The 11404-nt window shown below is 36.1% G+C and overlaps 1 pseudogene; it reads left to right on the top strand.

Moving 5' to 3' along the window:
• The first annotated feature begins 241 nt into the window (after nucleotides 1–241).
• On the top strand, nucleotides 242–959 carry LOC143408824 (14-3-3 protein beta/alpha pseudogene; annotated as a pseudogene).
• The last annotated feature ends 10445 nt before the right edge of the window (nucleotides 960–11404 follow it).

Raw genomic sequence — 11404 nt, 5'->3', positions numbered from 1 at the left:
TAAGATCGATTGAGCCCTATTCCCCATCACCACCACCTTCATGTCTATCTACCTACTTTAACAGTTTCTTCTATGTTGTCACGAATGGCAGTTTCTGGGCAGGAGCAGAAGGCAGCTGCTACAACTGCCCTTTCCATCAATGCCACCGCAGCCACCTGGGGAGTGGCATGGGAGGAAGTGAGCCTTCCAGAGCTTCATTGAAAGCACTTTTCCCTCCTGCAGCTGTCTCACAGTAATAACCATGGACAAAAGCCAGCAGGTACAGAAAGCCAAACTCACTGAGCAGGAGGGCACTATGGTGACGTCTGCAGCCATGCAGGCAGGCCCAGGATGAGGTCACCAGCTCTCCAGTGATGCCAGAAATCTGCTCTGTTGCCTCCAAAAATGTGGTAGGTGCTCACAGTTCTTCCTGGCATTCCTCAACAGGGAACCAAAAACAGAGAGCAATGAGAAGCAGCAGCAGATGAGCAAAGAGGACCTTGAGAAGATAGAGAAAGGTCTGCAGGACGTTTGCAGTGATGTCCCAGAGCTGTTGGACAAATACCTTATTCCCAATGCTGCACAACCAGGAAGTACAACGATCTTGAAAATGAAAGATTATTTTGGTGTTTTTCTGAAGTGACATCTGGAGATGATACACAAACCCCAGCCTTGCACTCCCAGCAGGCTTACTAGGAACCATATGAAATTACAGAGAAAGAAATGCAGCCTTCGCACCCAGTTGGACTCGGACTGCCATTGTATTTCTCAGTCTTTGACTGTGAGATTTTCAACCCTCCTGAAAAGGCCTGCAGCCTGGCAAAACAGCATTTGATAAAATTTTTGCTGAATTGGATAGACCAGATGAAGAGTCTTACAAAGACAGCACCCTGATCTTGCAGTTACTTAGGGACAATCTCACTGTGTGGACACTGGAAAGTCAGGGAGACGAAGGAAATGCTGGGGACCAGGAGGACTAATGCCTATCATGCTTTGTGATGTATTCACTGTCACTCTGCATCCACCACATTTATCCATGTGCAATTTTAAAAAAGGTAGTATTCTCTGCTTTTTGAAAGCTGGATACTATCTATTTCATTTAATAAAATGGTGTTAATGTGTTATGTATTTATTTATATAATGAAATATTATGAAATAGAATATCATTCAGCCCTTAAAAAGACAGGGATAGTGCCATTTACATGCAAATCATCCATATTAATATTAATTTATTCATATGGGATAATGAGTAAAGTTGAAATGAACATGGGAACATATGAAGTAATGACTTAATTACACAAGAAAAGTGAAAAAGACACAAATATATAGAAAGTTTGACTTTGTGAGTTGAAAGAATTAACATTGTTAAAATGTTCACACTACCTATGGCAGTGTATAGATTTAATGGAATCCCTATCAAAATTCCAATGGCACTTTTCACAGAAATAGAAAAGAGCAATTCTAAAAGTCAAATGAAACTATAAAAGTTCCTGAATAGTGAAAACAATCTTGAGGGGGAAAAAAAAAAGAAAAACAAAGTTAGAAGCATCACACTTATGGATTTCAAACTACATAGTAATCAGAACAGCATGGAACTAGCCTAAAATCAAACACAGGGCAATGAAACACAAGAGCCCAGAAATAAATCCCAGCAAACACAGTCAACTAACTTTCAACAAGACCACCAAGACAACACTATGGGGGAAAGACAGACTCTTCATTATGAATGGTTTTCACAAAACAGGATATCTATACACAAAGGAATGAAATTGAACCCTATAAATTACACCATAAACAAAAATCAACTCAAAACCGTTTAAAGACCCAAATATAAGATCTGAAACCATTAGACACTTAAAAGAAAACATAGGAGTCAAGCTCTTTGACGGCACACTATAAATTCAGGCAACAAAACAAAAATAAATAATAGAAACTACATACAGTCAAAACGTTTTTTCATAGCAAAGGAAAATGAACAGGCATCCCATGAGTTGGGAAAAAATATTTACGAATTGTATATCTGATAAGGGTTAATATCCAAAATGTATAAGGAATTCACCCAACTCAATAGGAAAACAAAGACAAAACTCAATTTAAAAAGACCTGAATAATCATTTTTCCATGTTTCTTAAATTAATAATGATGATCTCACAGAGTGAAGGCCATGTGTTTATCCCAAGTGTGGTCCTTCAGCTTGCAACACTCTTCTACTGAGTTTATAGAGCTTATACCTGGCACAAGAAATAAAGATCAGGGAATGATCCAGACTGAAACCTAGCTCTGTCTTCATTATCAAAGCAATGGACTCATGTGGCTACAGCTACACAAAGGAACACCTATTTAAAACTCCCATTTTAAAATCTTACAGCTCAGTAAAAGGTCCTGATTCTCTCCTTGCTCACCTGGCAATCATCTACTTACCATTAAAAATTCCTTGGTTTTCCTGCCCACCCACCAAACTTGGCCTTGTCCTCAGACTCCTCACCCTGTACCCATCCTGGTTTTCTGTTTGAGTTAACTATCATTATGTCTTACCCAAGCCTCTTTTATGTAAGCCCTTGAAGTCAAGGGCCCATTTGCTCTTTTTTTTCTCCCAAAGACTTTTTATTATTTTATTTTTTATGCTTTTATCAGTGCATTACAATTTGTATATAATTATGTATATAATTATTATTATGTCTTCTTGACATAATCATATATGCATGGAATTCATTTCAGCCCGCCTATTCCAACCTATATTTCCTCCTCCTATTCTCCTTCCTATACTCCATCAGTCTTCTTTCCACTCATTTATTTTCTTTACTTGGTGCTTTATAGATAAACATAAATGTAGGTGTATTCTTGCCTGTGGCCCGTGCAGGTGACAGAAACTGGATTCCCCTGTGTGGAGTGGGCTGGCTGAGAAATACAGTGAAAAATCACCTGACACAGAAAACAGTTTTAAAGAGTGGGTCAGGACAGCTCTTTGACCTTAACGGTGGAGCTTACACGCTGGAAAGAGAGAGCAGAGCCCACCTGAACTTCAAAGGCTTTCTACAGACTGTTTCTTAACCAATTAAGGTGGGAGGAGGGCTGTCCAGTTCCCAATGGGTCATGCCTACCTCCAGAGCTGGGAGATCAGTCTTCCTAGCCCAGCAGAGACAGACATCATGTGCATTGTACAATCCATTAAGTGGAAGGAGCCAGAAAATAGCTTGCAATGCCAAACCAAAATCTCCTTGGCTCTAAGGCCCAGGGAAGATGCTCACATAGCTTAGGGGTGGCTCCCCACAGTATATTTATGCATGCATATAGCGTAATTTTGTTAAATTCATATGGTATTTAGTCTTTCTGTCTCTTCCTCATCCCTGCCCCTGAATTTCCTTCTCTACTCTCTTAAAACTACTCCATTGATCTTCCCACTATCTTTATGTTATTTGACTTCCCACCTTTTCTCCTTTACTTTGCTGTTGCTTCCACATATGAGAGAAAACATTTGACCATTGAATTTCTATGTCTGGCTTATTTCACTTAGCCTGATGTTCTCCATTTCCTTGCAAATATTATGATTTCATTCTTCTCTATGACTGAGTAAAGCTCCATTGTGTTTATATACTACGTTTTCTTAATCTATTCACTATTGATGGACAATTGGCTGGTTTCATAAGTTCATTATGAGATGTGCTGCTTTAAACATTGGTGTGGCCATATCACTATAGCATGTTGATTTTAGTTCTTTGGATAAATACCAAAAAAATGGGAAAGTGGGACATATGTTAGGTTCATTCCTAGATTTTAAGGAATCTTCATACTTCCAGAGTGATTGTGCTAGTTTGCAGTCATATCAACAATGTCGAAGTGTACCATTTCACCTGCACTTCCTAAATCTATTGAGATAATGATCTGATTCTTGTCCTTAATTCTATTTATATGGTCAATTACATTTATTGATTTGCTTATGTTAAAACAAACTTTTATCCTTAGAAGGCAATCTATTGATCATGTCGTGCTATCTTCTTGTATTTTTTAATGCAGTTTGTTAAGATTTTATTAAAGATTTTTGCATCAGTGTTCATTAGGTATATCAGTCTCTATTTTCCTTTCTTTGATGTTTTTGTATGGTTTGGGTATCAGAGTTATGCTAGTTTCATATGATGTACTGGGATGTGTTCTGTTCCTCTCAATTTCATGTAGTAATTTGAAGAAAACTAGGGGTAGGTCTTCTTGAAAGGTCTGGTAGAAGTCAGCTGAGAATCCATTCAATCCTGGGGTTATTTTTGTTACAAGGCTTTTAATTGCTGTTTCAATTTCATTGTTTGATATTGATCTGTTTGGATTCTTTATATCTTCATGGTTCCATTTGGGTAAGTCGTACGTGTCTAGAAATTTGTCAAAGTCTTTTGCTTTTCCATTTTACTGGAGCATGAATTTTCAAAAAGTTTCCAATGATCCTCTGAATTTCAGTAGTGTCAGGTGATATCATCTTTTTCATCACTAATTGCATTAATTTGAGTCTTCTCTCTTCTTGTTTTGGTTAGTTTATCCAAGGATTCATTAATGTTGTTTATCTTTTCAAAGGACTGTCTTTAATTGCTCTCTTTTCATTTTTTATTCTAAATTTTATTAATTTCAGCTCTAATCTTAATTATTTCCTATCTTCTACTTGTTTTGGTATTAGTTTGTTCTTTATTTTTTAAGGCCTTGAGATGTAGCATTAGATTATATATTTGAGATCTTTCTAATTTTTTTTTAATATACACACTCAAGGCTACAGAGTTCTCTTTGAATTGTCTTTATGCTGTCCCAGAGATTTTGATATATTGTTTCTCTTTTCTCATTTTTTTCTAAGAATTTCTTCTCTCAACTCTTTTATGATCCACTCTTCATTTAAAAGGATATTATTTATTCTCTATGTGCTTATGTGGTTTCTATAATTTCTAATTTCATTCTATTATAATCTGATAGGATGCATAGAATTATATCTTCTTTTTTTTTTTTTTTGTATTTGCTATGACTTACTTTGTGAACTATAATTTGGTCTCTTTTGGAAAAGGTTCCGAGAACCATTGAGAAGAAAGTGAATTCGCTATTTCAGGTGGAATGTTCTGTAGATGTCTGTTAGGTCTATTTGATTTGTAGTATTGTAGACATCAGAAATATTTTTATTACTTTTATATTTGGATGAATTGTCTATGGGTGAAAAGGGTGTGTTGAAATTGCTCCATATTATTGTGTTGTGTTTTATCTGGGATTAAACGTCAAGAAGTATTTTTATTGATTCTTTCTATTTATATATAAAATTAGGATTCTTTGGACATAATTATAAGATTGTGGAATATAATTTAATCTAATTTCTTATCATCTTTCCTTCTCTTCCTCCCTCCCCTTTTTCCCTTCCCTCTATTCTACTGATCTCTCTGCTTTTTACTTACAGTATTTTAAATTAGTGTCTTGTGAATATACATGATGGTAAGATTTGCTATGGTATACGTACATAAGAAAGTTAGGTGAGACTCATGTCATTGTTTTTCCCTTTTCCTCTCCCTCCTCTCTCCCTCTCATTCCCTGTCATCTATTCTACTGATTCATTTTGATGGCATCTCCTCTCCCCCTCCCCCCCCCCATACCACTTTATTCTGGATAGCTTATGAATATCAAAGAAAACATTTAATCTTTTATTTTGGGGGCCTGGATTTTTTTATTTAGCATGATAGTCTCTATTTTCATTCATTTTCCAGGAGTATTTTTAAAATATAGTTATGTGCACTGACATTTGGGTCACAGATATTTTTGTTATATCTTCTTAGTAGACTATTCCTTTACCAATATTTAATGATCTTCTTTGTTTCCTTTGGTTAATTTTTGATTGAAATCTGCTTTTTCAGATAGAAAATATTAACTCCTGCTTGTTTTCAAACCTCATTTGTATAAAACAATTTTTCCATTCTTTTACTTTTTTTCTCTGGGTATGTTTGCCTATGAGATGAGTCTCTTAAAAACAGCATATATTGCTGTATCTTGTGTTTTAGTCTAATTCTGCCAACTGTGTCTTCAACTGAGGAACTGAGACAATTTTCACTTAGTATTATTGTGGGTAGATGTGTATTGGTTCATATCACTTTGATTTGTTTGTTATATTTAATTCGGTCTTGGTTGATTTAGTTAGTTACTTTTCTAATGATCTTTATCTATTTGAAATCTTTGGGGTTTGTTTTATGAATTCTTCTCTGTGTGGTGTATCTTTAAGTTTTCTTGAAGTGCTAACTTAGTGGTCACGAATTCTTTTCATTTATTATTATCACAGAATGTTTTTTATTTCTACATCAATTCTGAAAGATAGCTTTTCTGGATATAGCAATCTTGGCTGACAATTATTTTCTTTTAGGGCTTGAAATATCTCATTCCAGGCCCTCTTTAATGTTAGGGTCTGAGTTGACGTGATAAAAGTGAGCTTTACTGATTTGCCTCTAAATGAGACCTGATATTAAATCTTGCAGATCTCAATATTCTTTTCTTAATTTCTAGGGTAGGCATCTTGATTATGATGTGTATAGAAGAAACTCTGTTTTGATCTTGTCTATTTGGGGTCCAATATGTATACTGTATGTTGATGTCTATCTCATTTCCAATGGAGGAGAATTTTATATATAATATATGTGAGATATATTTATTTATTTATTTACTTATTTATTTCTTCTCCTTGGTGGGTGGAGGGGAATATATATAGTTGTAAGTGGACACAATACATTTATTTTATTTTTATGTAGTGCTGAGGATCAAACCCAGTACCCCACACATGCTAGGCAAGCACTCAACCACTGAGCCACAACCCCCCCTGTATTTGCTTTCTTAATAAAGTCCTTAGATTTTCTTTTAGTCCACGGAACATTTTAATAATCAGTTTTTTATTCTTTAGCTAGAATTTCATCTAATTCCGTAATTGTAGGTTCATTGGGGGAATTGTGAACACGAGGTGTACCTATTTATTTATGTACCTATTTATTTATGATTCATAAATAATATGCATATATGGTTGTATCTTGTTTTTTAGTCTATTCAAAAATGGACTACCTTTTTTCTATATGTAGATGACCAGGCAGGCAGTAGTAATTGTTACTACTTTGGGCCTGGTCATTGGTTTGGGGGTTTTATCTCCCCTATTCTATGTGTTGAAGTATTATCGGGCTTGAGTGTGGCTAGGTCATAGGTGGAGTGAGGTTTGCTGTTGCTTTGCCAAATTGTGAGTATTGTTAGACAGCAGGATTTCTACTCTGTAAACTTGAAGTGTACTGATCACTTCCCAGCCCCTTTTAGAGAAATGGGAAGCAATAATAGCAATAAGAATATCATTTGATGTACAGCCTTAAAATAAATGTCTGGTGTCTACTTTGATATCTGTAACACTAATGACCACCTGTAACTGAATGGCCAGATCAACATTTAAATAACTATGAATTAGATCAGACATTAAACAACAGGTGTCTACTATTTCATACACTGTGTTGACAATCAAAACAGAAAATGATATAGGAATTTCATAAACCATAAATTCTACCAGATAGTGAAATTACCATTTCTTAAATGAAGATAAAAATAGGATAGGAAGGCAAAAGAAATTTTGAAATATTTAAAAAGTAAACAGAAGAGAAGGAAAAGATAGATAGCAGATGATGACTATAAAGAAGGAGGAGTAAAAAAATAGCTAAAAGGAATAAAATAGAGAAAGAGGGAACAGAAAAAATTGGTTATTAGTTGGGAAAGAGACTGAAAAGGGGTAATATAAGGAGTACACACCAAAAAACAACTCAATCCTGTGTAAAACTTTACAACACCAAACTTGAACCAAGGCTAAATAATAAATGAAGAAGATAGAAATTAAAATGAGAGAACAATTATTTGAATCTACCTGCACAATTAGAACACACACACACACACACACACACACACACAAAATCATACAGAATGGGGAAAAAAAGCAAAAGAAAGAGCGAAATTTAAAAATTAAATTAAAATATTTTAAATAGAAAAAAAGGCAGGGGGGCAATAGGAAAAAAAATCCTTAATGAGAAATAAATAAAGGGATCTTTTCACTGAGTGTTCAAAACTGTTGGCACATATGGATTTTCATTAATTATCCTGTTGTGCCATTCTTCATATTTATTTTTGGACTCTGTGACACTTGGTTCAAGAGTTCAAAGTTGTTAAGGCCCACTTCTTTGTGTTTCCCACCAAGCTGCCAGCTGTTGTGGCCAGAAGCCAAAGCTGGTTGTAGTAGCTTTTACTTCCCAATATGGGATGAAATAGACTTAGAAGTGCTAACAGATGATATTCTCCTCTGTGGGGATGGTGCAGAGTTCTAAATTGGAAGTTCCAGCAGTTGGAATTTAGTCTTGGGTGAACTTTGGAACTCTGTTGGTGACTATCTGAGATTTGATCCAAACTTCCTATTTCTGGGTAATGCCAACTTTTGCGGAATATCTGGGTATAAAGGTCCTCCTTGAAATTCTACTTTTAGGGTGAGAAATCTAGTACTCCACAGGCTTCACATACTCTACCACCATGAATGTGAATTGTCTAGGATCAGACCTGAAGGGCAGACACTCCTGTCTGATAGGTTACTGATGTCTTCATAGTTGCTTGCATAAAACTCCATAGGGAGTCAAAAGGGACTCTCTTTCCCTGGTTTTCTAAGCCTGCATGACCCTAGCCACAGTACTTTCTGTTCCTATTTCAATTAGTATAGATCAGACACCCTCTAAACCCTGGGATAAACAATGGCTAGGTCAGGCTGACAACTTCTTTATGAGTTCCCAGTCTCATGCCTCTGCTCATTGCCATGTGGCCATTTAAGAATGGTCCCTACCATGCCAACTCTGATTCCCACAGGACTCTCTGCCCCTCAGTTGAGTGATTTTGGATCTCTTTTCACTCAACAACTTTCCCCTCTGATCTCTGATCTCTGGATCAGCTAAAATCCGTCTCCCTCTCTATTCCGTAAGTTTCCCCCAAGCCAGTTTTATTCACTGTGCTTTCCTTTGTCCTTGCCTGTGTTCTTCCAACCCTCAACCATTGGCTGGCAGTACTGAAATCACCTCCAGTCAAGCTGGCACATCACTAATTTATTATTTTTCACATTATGTTCAACATTTCTGACTTCCTGTGTCCCTATGATTTTTTCACTGTCCATTGTTGAATTTCAGTGAATTTCCTTAGTCCTCTACCTGACTGAGAAGCAGTCTTCCCACTTTTTAAATCTTGAGCTAAAGAGTTACTGGGGACTGTATCCTTCCTCTAATCCACCATCTTCCCTCCTCATGTGCTCTTAAGTATAAAATCATTAGGACAGGGTTAGAAACACAGTTAGCTCCACATGAAAAAAAAAAAAAAAAATCCGTAAAGGAATAAAGAGGTAAATATATTTTTCTTCAAAGACATTCTAGAAAACCATAAACCAAACATCCCCAGGAAAGATTTTGTGTGAAAATTCCATGAGTTGAAAATTAGTTTTAGCTCTGACGCCAGATCCATGACTTGGGCCAGTCACTTAACCTTCCTGGCCCTGTAGTTTCCTTTATAAAAAAATCATTGAGTTGGGTTAAATTGATCTTTCAAGAAAACTCTACCTCTTAACTTTCTATTAACTGTGTTTTCTCCTCTGTCAGAAGTATGATTAATGAACAAACAGCCCTTATGACCCATTAGTTAACTTGAAAATTCAAGCAAAATTTCTGGCTTACAACCATTTTTATTTTGTTTTTTCTTGGTCCAAGTTCAAATATTTGCAGTCCTTGGGAATTCATAATTTCTTAGCTGTGTTCTTGCTACTTGTGTTCTTACCCAGCCCCCAAATCCAAATTGTATGTCCTTATTGCTCCAAAGAGAACTTGTGTGGCATCAAAAGAGAATGATTTCTCCATCATAGCAAGCTATTCCAACTTTTCCTTTTTGAAATATTTTTTAAAATTAGCAATATATGAGGATGAAATGACTGAAGACTTCACTGCCTCAAGCACTTTAACCTTATCCAATAGCTCAGGTTGATCTGCTTGGTAGACGTGCCAAGAGGAGAGAACATAGCGGGTGGGCAAAAAGATATTAGTAGGCTCAAATGAATGGCAATTAGCAGTCCATTATCCCCACATCAGGGCTAGATTGGTTTCTGAATAAGCTTCTGAATTAACCAGCCATCACATTCCAATACATATCAATTAAAGACATTTTACTGTTTGATTTTCAGAGCTCTCACAAGTAAATTGATTTATATTTGCTTAATTCCATGTATTTTTGATGAATTAACATGCTAAAGACTTTGTTGTTCTCCAGACATGATAGAAAGCCTTTCTGGATCACACTAAGCCACAAAAGAAAGCAGGATGAATTTCATATTAATCTAATTTCATAGTTAATAATAACAAGTTAAAATCATCATTCAAATGATGAGAGTAGGCAGATTTAACTCTGGCAAAAATATATTTTGGAAATATTGTGGCATAAATTAAAACATGGAACCATATGAAATATTTCATGTTTATCCCTTGTCCCAGTCCTTAAATGGCTTCATCATCTCCCAGTTTGACTTAAACCTTGAGTATCATCTTCCATATCCAAGTTGTTGTCAGCCCAACCTAATATCTTTTTCTACCCACCATCAGAGATATGATGTCCTCCACAAACTTGCCTCCCATTACTACACATTCCCCAAACAATCTTCATCCAAATGACAGCCTTCACGATGTGTCCGGTTTCAAGAAGACTCCTTGTGGAAAACAGCATGGTTCTTCCATAATTGCAAGTGAGCAAGAAAAATAGAAGGAGTATATATTGCTATGAAATAGACACAAAGAAACACAAGAGGCAGTAAACCCCAGGAAATTGGGGAAACTCGGGAATCTCATAAAAATAAGCCAAGTTTAACCAGATATCAGAAGAAAAGGGGGTCCCAGTTTAAAGATAAGTTTTATGTTGGGATGTGATGACTGCTGCTCCCATTATTGCTTCCTTTTCTCTCTACTGCTTCTACCATTTTTTTTTAATGCCTGATGCATTTTAAGAGACTTGCAAAGTGATAGGGAAATAGTTTATCTTGTTCCCATCATCCTCACAAATGTTAGCAATAAATATTCCTATTTTATGTATGACATTAAAGAATATGAGAGAAGAAAATGGCTCTAAAACACCCCTATGTCCAGCTCATACCCAGACCTTGAAGGCACTTGCTGATAAGTTCTTATTTGTTTTGTAGTCGATGAAATGCACAGACTAAGCCCTTCATAAATGGTGCACAGAACAGATGTTAATCTGATTAGGACCAAAATCATTCTACTGGCCAGTAAGACTGTTTTACTAATGTAAGGTGGTACAGAATATCTGCCATGCATTTTCCCACTCAAACTACTGCCTCAGTTGAAAACCAGAGTCATCAGGCCACTGGTACCCTGAAAAGACT

The sequence above is a fragment of the Callospermophilus lateralis genome, chromosome 10 (genome assembly GCF_048772815.1).
Source record: "Callospermophilus lateralis isolate mCalLat2 chromosome 10, mCalLat2.hap1, whole genome shotgun sequence".
NCBI lineage: Eukaryota > Metazoa > Chordata > Mammalia > Rodentia > Sciuridae > Callospermophilus > Callospermophilus lateralis.
This window is presented reverse-complemented; position numbering and strand designations above follow the sequence as displayed.